This window comes from Mobula hypostoma, chromosome 23 (assembly GCF_963921235.1).
Source record: "Mobula hypostoma chromosome 23, sMobHyp1.1, whole genome shotgun sequence".
In the NCBI taxonomy this organism is placed as follows: domain Eukaryota; kingdom Metazoa; phylum Chordata; class Chondrichthyes; order Myliobatiformes; family Myliobatidae; genus Mobula; species Mobula hypostoma.
This window is the reverse complement of record NC_086119.1, coordinates 28,323,346-28,333,320: the sequence shown is the minus strand read 5'-3', so window position 1 is coordinate 28,333,320 and position 9,975 is coordinate 28,323,346. Positions and strand designations below refer to the sequence as shown.

At 40.3% G+C, this 9,975-nt stretch overlaps 1 long non-coding RNA gene across 1 annotated transcript; it reads right to left on the bottom strand.

Annotated features, from left to right (window-relative positions):
• Positions 1 to 1,070: 1,070 nt before the first annotated feature.
• Positions 1,071 to 9,258, bottom strand: LOC134336901 (uncharacterized). Its single transcript, XR_010015905.1, has 3 exons — positions 9,179 to 9,258; positions 1,249 to 1,326; positions 1,071 to 1,147 (listed from the first exon to the last, which is right to left on the bottom strand). It is a non-coding gene; the product is annotated as an uncharacterized LOC134336901 (long non-coding RNA).
• Between the last annotated feature and the right edge of the window lie 717 nt (positions 9,259 to 9,975).

Here is a 9,975-nt window from a genome sequence, read left to right as displayed (position 1 = left end):
TGCCAGGATCTGTAACCAGCAGAAAATGTTAAACGTGTTCTGAGAGATAGCCTCCATTGCTTAAATACATTTGCTAGCAGGCACACATATGTTACAAGATATAGGAACACAATTATGCTATTCAGCCCATTTTCAGCAATTTCTATAACTTGGAAATACCACTTTAGAAAAAAATTGCTGCATTTGAATATATTGTGCATATTAAAGACATACAAACCTGCCAAATTGAAACTATTACATGCTGTTTCAATATTTATTCCCAAATATCTCAGAAGAGCAGAAATAAACGAAACAATGTGTTGCCCATGCAGACTACGTTTTACGGGGTTGCAAGAACAGGGCAAGAATGTGGAGTTGATCAGATCAGCTATGATCTTCCTGACAGGCAGAGGAGGCTTGTGGCCCAAATACCCTACCCCTGGTCAAAGTTCTGACATATTTCTGGATAAATAAATTAACAGATACCTGCCTAATTAAGTGGTGCATAACAGAGCATTTAGTTGCTTTGAAATCAAAGATTATCTGGAGCAAGGTAGAGTGCAGTGGTGACCTGCACTGAGAGCGTAATGATTTATTCACGGTCAGGTTCTCACCAACTGTCACAACATACATGTTACCTGATGTGGTTTTGTCCTGCAGGTTGCATGCTCCCTTAATCTTCTTCCTCCCAAGCTGCTGCCTCATCCTTCTTTTCCAGAAAGATATCTGGCAATGGTCACTGTACCAATTATACACAGCAAGAAACCTTCTAGCTGATTTACTGTCAGAATTATGGTTTAGACAATGCCTGATCAGGCTTTGAAGATTGATCCTACCAAACCTGACCTCCACACATCTCCTCCAAAAAGCTCCTTTAAGATTGTTAAGAAATGATTATTTTCTGACAAAGCGTTTTGCCCTGATAAGTTAGCTCTCTTCCACTTTCTACAGATGCTTTCTGATTTACTGAAAGTTTCCAGCATATCCAGTACCTGTAGTTGTTTCTAATTTTCTTTAAAAAAAAGTACGAGGAACAATTTTTCCCTCCCACCACTTCATCAAGAATGAACTTTTGTCATTACCTGCACCTCCATCACCATCAAAGTCGGGTCCCAGTGTCAAAACCGTGATATTTGCAAACTTTTGGCAGAAGTCATCAAATCTCATCCTATGAAATAAATGTACTGACAGTGTCTGCAGTAGGTATGTCAACTTTGCTACAAATAGTGCATTAAGTAATATAAAGATCATTATCTGAAAGTATCCTACCAGAATTCACCATCATTCTTCTTCGTAAATCCAAATGATTCCCTAGTCCAGATTGGGATTTGATTCCATAGAGGGGAACTTTTGAAAAGAATTCACATTTTGTTAATTAATAACGTCCCTTTCTAAACATTTAAAGACAATCAGATTACTTCTTTCAAAGAAGTATACAGCAGGTATTGACAGAGATAGCAAATTAGAAATTTAGATTTGCAAAATACCATCACATTCCAGAGGACTGTTCTGTACAGTTCTGTACAGTAAACACTATAGTAATGACTATGCTATAGGAGAAAATATTTGTCTTGTGATCTTTCATAAGTATTCCATTTTTGTTATTTCTGAATTTCTACCTGCCTTGCTTTTAAAATTTGTTGATAGTATTTTTTTCCTCATTTAAGTCATCATCAGCTAATATTATCAGTATAGTTCTAAGTAAAAAAGCTGAGAAATAACATGATTAAAACATTAATAATCAGAATTTGAATCAGATTTATTATCACTGGCATGTGTCATGAAATTTGTTAACTTAGCAGCAGCAGTTCAATGCAATACATAATATAGAAGAAGCAGGGAAAAAAATAGTAATGATAATAATAAATAAATAAATAAATAAATCGATTACAGTACCCAAGTCAAATATTTGAGATTAAAACTCAGTTTACTAGCAGTTTAGATTTTACTGATCATCATCCCTGTTTCTAAAGATATCATCTGGGGGTTAACTATGTATTTGGCAACTGGTTAAAGAAAAATTAATACTTATGAAGGAATCGCTTTTACACTTGGGACCAAGCATTAACATATTGAAGAAGATTTCCTTTTAAGTCATCCCATTCCTGGGCACCTCTAGGATCAATTCCCCAACCTTACCCATGAGCCATGTTTCATGAAGAGGTGCACTTGATTACCATTCAAGATATGCTATGTTGGTGTAGGCAGCGTGGCAACAGTGGGGGCTGCCCTCCCCCCAGCACATCCCTGGATTGCGGAAGTCATTGCGCCAATGATGCCTTTCACTGTATCTTTCAATGTACACATGACAACTGAAGCTAAACTCTTATCTCTTACTTGCCTCTATTGCATGGATGGAAAGGTACTGCTAGAAGTACACAAGGCACTTGTTATGTCATGGCTAGAATAGTGTGTACAGGTTTAGTCACCACAATACATGAATAACAAGGTTGCACAGGAGATTTGCAGGATTTTTCAAGAGGAGCTTGAATACTGCAATACTGAGGAAGGAAAATAACATGCAAGGAGCATGGCACAGCAAAGTGTGTCTTTTTGATTGGTATGTTTGTTGTGAAGTGTCCTTTGGCACCACTTCAGTTCCAGAAACATTCAAAAATGTAACATCTTCATTTAAATAAACTGTGGAGGGGTAGGAATTATTGTACATGATATTCTGATTGAGGGGAGAATGGAAAGAAATACAATTCAACATTTGAAGAAAAGCATAAAATGATTTTTAAAAATCCTACAATGATTACAAGAACTCCATTGTTACAAAGTGTGAACAAGTGCTGTTTGAAGAGCGATAGGTCAGTATGGTACAATATTACTCAATGCAGAAGAACTCAAGGTTGATGAAAACATTATGAAAGCATTCAAACTAAAAGAAACCCCACATAAATCCAGGTATCAATGTATATTTTAACTTTCTGCCTAAAACAGAATTCTCAGTTTATAAAATGCCATGATGAACCAAATATCACTATTAATTCAGGCTTTGGCACATTATTATTACAGGAGAAACAAATCTATCATTTACATCTCAAGAAAGTTTATATAAATTAAATTAAATTAAAAGAAGAATTTGAGTCGATGTTAAACAAAAGTCCATTTCTGAACAGCATGGACACGGTGGCCAAATAGTCTCCTTCTATGCTATAAAATTCCAAGATCCTCTATATTGTAATCCCAAATGTACACATATAAATATTGCTCATTTATTTATGAGATAGCAAGTAGCAGATGTACAAAGCTTTATGCAACTTTGAACCAATGTTTAGCAAAAAGGATTGGAAGCTTGTGAAGCAACACACACAAAATGCTAGAGGAACTCAGCAGGCCAGGCAGCGTCTATGGAAAAGAGTAAACAGTCGACGTTTTGGGCTGGAGAAAAAAGATGAGAAGTCAGACGAAGAAAGTGAGGGGAGGGGAAGAAGAAGTTCAAGGTAGTAGGTGATAGGTGAAACTGGGAGAGGGGGAGATATGAAATAAAGAGCTAGGAAGCCGATTGCTGAAAGAGATAAAGGCTAGAGAAAGGGGAATCTGACTGGAGAGGACATAAGGTCATGGAAAAAAGGAAAGGGGGAGGAGAACCAGAGAGAGGTGATGAGCAGGTAAGGAGATAAGGTGAGAGAGGGAAATGGGAATGGGGGTGGGTGGTGAGCCATTACCAGAAGTTCGAAATATCGATGTTCATGCCATCAGGTTGGAGGCTACCCAGACGGAATATAAGGTGTTGTTCCTCCAACCTGAGTGTGGCCATGGAGGCCATGGACAGACATATCAGATTGGGAATGGGAAGTGGAATTAAAAAGGGCGGCCACTAGAAGATCCTGCTTCTTCTGGCGGATGGTGCTTGGCAAAACGGTCTTCCAACCTGCATCAGCTCTCACTAATATACAGGAGGCCATGCCGGGAGCGCCAGATACAGGAGATGCCTCCAATAGATTCACAGGTGAAGCGTTGCCTCACCTAGAAGAACTGTTTGGGGCCCTGAATGGTAGTGAGGGAGGAAGTGTAGCACTTATTCTGCTTGCAGGATAAGTGCCAAGAGGGAGATCCGTGCAGAGGGGCGAATGGACAAGGGAGTCGCATAGGGAGCGATCCCTGCAGAAAGCAGAAAGTGAGGGAGGGGAGGGAAAGATGTGCTTGGTGGTGGGATCCCACTGGAGATGGCGGAAGTTGCAGAGAATTATGTGCAGGACGCAGAGGCTGGTGGGGTGGTAGATGAGGACAAGAGGAACCCTATCCCTGGTGGGGTGGCAGGAGGATGGGTTGAGGGCAGACGTGCGTGGTATGGAAGAAATGGGGGTGAGAGCAGCATTAATGGTGGAGGAACAAAGCCCCATTCTTTGAAGAAGGAGGACATCTCCTTAGTTCTGAAATGGAAAGCCTGATCCTGAGAGCAGATGCGGTGGAGACCAGAGAATTGAGAGAAGGGGATGGCATTTTTACAAGTAACAGGGTGGGAAGAGGTATAGTCCAGGTAGCTGTGAGAACTGGTGGAAGTTTATGAGGTTAGTTTTCCTTATATTGTCCAAAGAGTCCATATTTCTTGAGAAAGAGAAACATGACATTCTTTCCATGCGGAAGTGACACATCAAAGGTGAAATTCAAAGTACATTTACTATCAAAGTACTGTGCATATACTGTATGTTACCAAATAGTATACTGAGTTTAATTTTCTTGCAGGCATTTACAGGAAAAAATAAATACAATAGAATTTTATGAAAATTTTATGACCAGTGAGTCTTACTTCAGTGGTTGGTAAGTTGATGGAGAAGATCCTGAGAGGAAGGATTTACGAACATTTGGAGAGGCATAATATGATTAGGAAGAGTCAGCATGGCTTTGTCAAAGGCAGGTCGTGCCTTATGAACCTGAATTAATTTTTTGAGGATGTGACTAAACCCATTGATGAAGGTAGAGCAGTAGATGTACTGTATATAGATTTCAGCAAGGCATTTGATAAGGTACCCCATGCAAGGCTTATTGAGAAAGTAAGGAGGCATGGAATCCAAGGGGACATTGCTTTGTAGATCCAGAACTGGCTTGCCCACAGAAGGCAAAGAGTGGTTGTAGATGGGTCATATTCTGCATGGAGGTCAGTGACCAGTGGTGTGCCTCAGGGATCTGTTCTGGGACCCCTACTATTCGTGATTTTTATAAATGACCTGGATGAGGAAGTGGAGGGATGGGTTAGTAAAGTTGCTGATGACACAAAGGTTGGAGGTGTTGTGGATAGTGTGGAGGGCTGTCAGAGGTTACAGTGGGACATCGATAGGTTGCAAAACTGGGCTGAGAAATGGCAGATGGAGTTCACCCAGGTAAGTGTGAAGTGGTTCATTTTGGTAGGTCAAATATGATGGCAGAATATAGAATTAATGGTGAGACTCTTGGCAGTGTGAAGGATCAGAGGGACCTTGGAGTCCAAGTCCATAGGACACTCAAAGCTGCTGCGCAGTTTGACTCTGTGATCAAGAAGGCATACGGTGCATTGGCCTTCATCAATCATGGGATTGAGTTTAAGAGCTGAGAGGTAATGTTGCAGCTATATAGGACCCTGGTCAGACCCCACTTGGAGTACTGTGCTGAGTTCTGGTCGCCTCACTACAGGAAGGATGTGGAAACCATAGAAAGGGTGCAGAGGAGACTTACAAGGATGTTACCTGAATTGGGGAGCATGCCTTATGAGAATAGGTTGAGCGAACTTGGCCTTTTCTCCTTGGAGTGACGGAGGATGAGAGGTGACCTGATAGAGGTGTAAAGATGATGAGAGGCATTGATTGTGTGGATAATCAGAGACTTTTTCCCAGGGCTAGCATGAGAGGGCACCAGGTGCTTGGGAGTAGGTACAGAGGAGATGTCAGGGGTACGTTTTTTATGCAGAGAGTGGTGAGTGCATGGAATGGGCTGCTGGCGACGGTGGTGGAGGCGGATACAATAGGACTCCTGGATAGGTACATGCAGCTAAGAAAAATAGAGGGCTATAGGTAAACTTCTTAATTTCTAAGGTAAGGACATGTTCGGCACAGCTTTGTGGGCCAAAGGGCCTGTATTGTGCTGTAGATTTTCTATGTTTCTATGTTTCTAAATGCCGGTTCGTTGTTTTGGCCAACAACAGTTGTGTCGTCAGCAAACTTAAATACAGCATTGGAGCTGTACTTAGCCTCACAATCGTAAGTATAAAGTGAACAGAGTTACACCTGTGCTAATAGTGAGTGTGACGGAGATGTTGTTGCCAAAATTCGTTCTAACCAGGGCCTGCCAGTGAGGAAAGCAAGGAACCAGTTGCACAGAGAGGTACTGAGGCCTAGGTCTTGGAGCTTAGTGATGAGTATCAAGTGGACATCAGCAATATGAGTTGATACTTTCAAACTAGAAGTGCAATATTGGCTTTGCTCCAGTTATTACCCAGGCAGTGCTACAGAGAATGAAAATCAGGACCATGCTTCGCTCGGATATGGATCCTTATTCTCAGCTGTCAGCCAGTTGTAGCTTCATACAGTCCAGCTGATTACTTCTGTTACGCTACACCCAAAACACCCATAGTGCTATCCCATTGTCTGATAAAAGGGTGAAATATAAAAGCGTTAGATAAAGACATAATAAACTAGAGACAGAAGAAATACACACAAATTGCTGGAGCAACTTAGCAGATCAGGTCACATCTATGGACAGAAGTAAGCAGTCAACATTTTGGGCCAAGACTCTTCATCAAGACCTTTCCTGATTCAACTAAAAATGTCAAAAGTTTATTTCCCTCTATACAGTAGATGCTGCCTTGCCTGCTGAGTTCTTCCAGTATTTTATGGATTTTGTTCAAGAATTTTCAACATCTGCATAATCTCTTGTGTCTATAGCTAGAAACAAAGAAAGAACAGATAGCTTTCATGATCTCAGAGTATCCACAAGCATTTTACAGCTATTTAAAGTGTATCCATTGATGTAATGAAGGAACTATTGCAGGCAATTTGCATTGGTTGCTTCAAATAACCCGGTTCTTGTTGGATAAATATTGAGCTGGTTGCTATGGGTAACTTCCTTGATTGTCTTCAAAATAGTGCTCTTGCATCCAGCTGAGAGAATAGTTGGAAGATCATCAAGCTGACACACTAACTCTGTTTCTCTCTCCATAGCTGTTGCTTGGCTCACTGGCTATTTCCTGCATCTTCTGTTTTTAATTGTGTCTGTAGTGGAGCAATGCTCCACCCGGTGTTCAGATGCAACAGTGCATTAAATGATTCATTACATATTTTTCCTAAAATGTTTGCACACAGTTAAATGATCACCAGAGACACACAATTACTTGTATTTGCTCGTGGGAGAGTAGATCAGTGTTCAGGACTGCTGGAGATATATCGTTAAAAATTTTGATGACTGGGAATTTGAAGCACCCATTCATTGTCTGAAGCAATGTGCTGTTCAATGGACTACTACGAAACAGAGAATCACACCAGGAAGCAATGTTTCAATGAATGAACATCCAAAGGCTTCTGAAGTAAATTCAAATGCTTATAGTTCTCTGCTTGAAGTTTCTCCTCATCTTAGTCTTGATGGTTGATCAAACATGTACATAATTCTCCAAATGAAATCTATTCAAAGTCCTGTATGATCTCACCAAATTTGTAAGCTAACTCCCTTGCAGTAAGTGCCAACAAACTATTTGGCATCTGTTGTATGTGAGTGTCTATTTAATATTTCATGAATGAGCACATCAAGACTAACTCCAAGACATACAAGTTTTTAAAAACATATGTGCCATGTTTCCATTATTCCTTCTAAAGCACAGACCAAACAGTTTTCCACATTATACTCCATCTGACATCTTCTTGACCATTCATTTTGCCCTCCTTATATCTGTGGTGACTTCCTCAGATCTCACTTTTTCCCTTCGTTTTTCATTCATCAGTAAGCTTGGGCACTCTGCATTTTTCACTGGTGAGGTGTAAATATCTTGAGGTCGGAAATGATCTCAGCCACACCCATGTAATAACAATACGTTAAACTATAAGCATCCTATTTATTCCAACCCACTGATGTACATGCATTGCTCAATGAATACCTCACTACGCAATTTAATTTTTCATTAACTATCTGCACTGGACCTGTCGATACATTGTCCAGTACAGTGATGCATCTTGAAACATTGGGATCCTCCACTCCTGCTATTCCAAAACTGATGGAAGTACTGGAGGCAATTCATTATCTGTACTTACAAGACACATGTTTTCAGAATTCTAGATTCAAAATTGAGAATCATTTTCTTACCTTTGGTGGAATTCAAGAATGTTTTGTATCAAAAGGTAAATAGGTTGGATTCACAAAGTTCAGTTAACTTTGAATCTTCAAGCACTTACAGCAATCGGGCCAATTAAATGGAACTTCTAACAGACTTGCGGCATTGGCTGGTATTACTGCTATGTTCTGATTAGTGTCGTGACATACACTCAGTGGCCACTTTATTAGATACACCTGGATGTCTGCTTGTTAATGTAGATATCTAATCAGCCAATCTTGTGGCAGCAACTCAATGCATAAAGCATGCAGACATGATCAAGAGGTTCAGTTGTTGATCAGACTAAACATCAGAATTGGGAAGGAATGTGATCTAAGTGCCTTTGACTATGGATGGATTGTTGGAGCCAAACGGAGTGGTTTGAGTATCTCAGAAACTGCTGAGGTCCTGGTATTTTCACGCTCAACAGTCTCTAGAGTTTACAGAGAATGGTACGAGAAACAAAGCACATCCAGTGAGCAGCAGTTCTGTGGGCCAACCGACTTGCGAATGAGAGAGATCAGAGGAGAATGGCCAGACTGGTTCAAGCTGACAGGAAGGCAACCGTAACACAAATGACCATATGTTACAACAGTGGTGTGAAGAAGGACACCTCTGAAAGCACAACACATCAAACCTTGAAAATGGGTGGGTTACAGTGGCAGAAGACCACAAACATACACACAGTGGCCACTTTGTTAGCTACAGGAGGTACCTAATAAAGTGGCCATTGAGTATATTGTTACTGTCTAGATCTAAATTTAAGTAGAGTTAAGTGTTTATTTCAATTGTATGAATATAAACAGGTATAAACAAAGAAAGATCACAAGCTCTATACGGAAACAGATTTTAAAAATGCAGCTTGATGAGTTTTGCCCTCCTGCTGTTCAACAATGAAATTACAACAATGACAATCCTTACTCATCACTCCAGTCCCCTGTCCACTCCATGTTCTGCCCTGATCCCCATGGATTGAGAATCCGAACAAGGGGCACCCTTCCTCTTGGAGTGGTTAGCTAAAGAAAAGAATTATTTAAAAATAGGGTCAGAATATTTCCTGTTCAATTCCATTCAGTTCATTACATCAACATCTGTGGGACCTGACATGAATCAAGGGGACAAAGAGGGCAAAATGGGTTAGAATTTATGTGAGGATATACGGATTAATTCAAGAATGAACTTGTTGTTCCAGAATGTTTTAAATATAGATTTGTTGCCGAGAGAGAGAGAGACCACTGAAAATAACATAAGTATGTCTGCAAAAATCCCTCACCTGGGAATTGTTTTGTATTTTTGTTTGGTCGAATTTAGAGCTGCCTCTGCAGTTTTAACACCAGAAAACAGAAAACTAAACACAATTTGTCTACAAAGTTTAAGTTGTTAATGCTATGATTCATGCTAACCTTACATTAATACAGTCTGTTACACTGACATACGTATTTCAGAGCTATCTTCCCTGAAACCTTCAGGCTTTCTACAGCTAACAGCAATGTGAAGCTCATTAGGTTTTGTGGCAATGAATCATTGTCCTAATAACATTTTCATAGAGTTATAAACAGGCCATTTAGCCCAGCTCGCCCTTGCCGACCATGTTACCAGCAATGGTACTAAAGTTGGGAATTGCCTCTGCTTCAACACCCCATCACCACCAGCTAGACTCACTGGAAACTAACCACAGAGACATCTAAACAGAATTCTTACTTCCTCACTAACCACAA